Source organism: Penaeus monodon, chromosome 20 (assembly GCF_015228065.2).
Source record: "Penaeus monodon isolate SGIC_2016 chromosome 20, NSTDA_Pmon_1, whole genome shotgun sequence".
Classification (NCBI taxonomy): Eukaryota; Metazoa; Arthropoda; class Malacostraca; order Decapoda; family Penaeidae; genus Penaeus; species Penaeus monodon.
In genome coordinates this window covers 32,044,844-32,046,002 of record NC_051405.1, presented here as the reverse complement: position 1 = coordinate 32,046,002, position 1,159 = coordinate 32,044,844, and positions in this window count along the sequence as shown.

The following is a 1,159-nucleotide window of genomic DNA, read 5'->3' as shown; positions in this document are numbered from 1 at the left end:
CAGCTCATCAAGGTGCTCCTACACACCACAAGGAAATCCTCTTTTACGATAGATTTGAATAATAAGAGCGACTAAGGGTGCCTCTCCGATGTGAGAGCTGCGTGTTGTTCTTGCTCCCACCTCGGAGATTAGGGTGTTCCACGCTGCCACGGCAATGCGTGAGTAAGAGGGGAAGGGAATGGCAAAGAAAGGGTAAATATGGGGAGAGAATCGAACTCGCGATAAGGGTGAAAGCAAAAATGGGGAATTGCAGGATGTGAGATTAGAGGTGATAAAACGAGGGTGGCGAGGCGGGGCTGGCGGCAAACCGAGGCTTACAGAAGGGAAAAGGGCGCGCAGGAGGGACATGATCAAGGGGCTGTGATCTCGAGATTGAGCAGTTGTTCCCATCATTAATTAATTCAGAGAGTGACGTCAGCTGCGGCGCAGGCTCGATGCTGACACCCTACGGCAGCGCAGGATTCTGTCTCCCTCGCAGCAGATGCTCTTGCATCGTGACTCTTAAATATTCAGGGTGAGTCACAGGGAACCCGCGGGTGACGGGCGCCGAGTCACCAGGGCTCGCGGCTGCGCTCGGCCTGAGTCACTAAGTGTTCATGAGTAACTAATACGAGTTAACGGTTGCTGTCAGCGACATGGGAGCTTCTTGAATGCCGCCGTCGTGGAGTTACTAAGGTTTCTAGAAAACCATCATGAGCATCTAGAACTCTGAGAAGTTACTTATATGCTTATTGGAGAGGTCGTGAATCATTCATGAATTGTGTCTGTGTGTCAGCGCTGGCATTCGTGACTCATGCATGTCACAGAACACCGGGAGCGGCATAGCGTGGTCAGAGTAAGAGTCAGGCGCTCCGTAGCCGTGTCCTCGTACATCTGCGCCAACATCCAGGTCCCGGCGCTTTGCCCCACGAAAACTTGCCGCGAACACGACACAGACCAGCGAGGGAGGCGGCGGATGGAGCCGGCGGGCGAAGAGCGGCTGCGAGGAAACGGCGGGGGGTAGGGGTTGCGACGAATCCACTGTGATCATAGTGGGTATTAATGAGCAGATGGGATTAATGAGATGTTTTGATTGCACTGCAGCCTTTCTGAAGTGATGTACAGGAGAGCGAACATTAATGACGAGGGAGAATATACTCATCTTCGACTATGATCACAC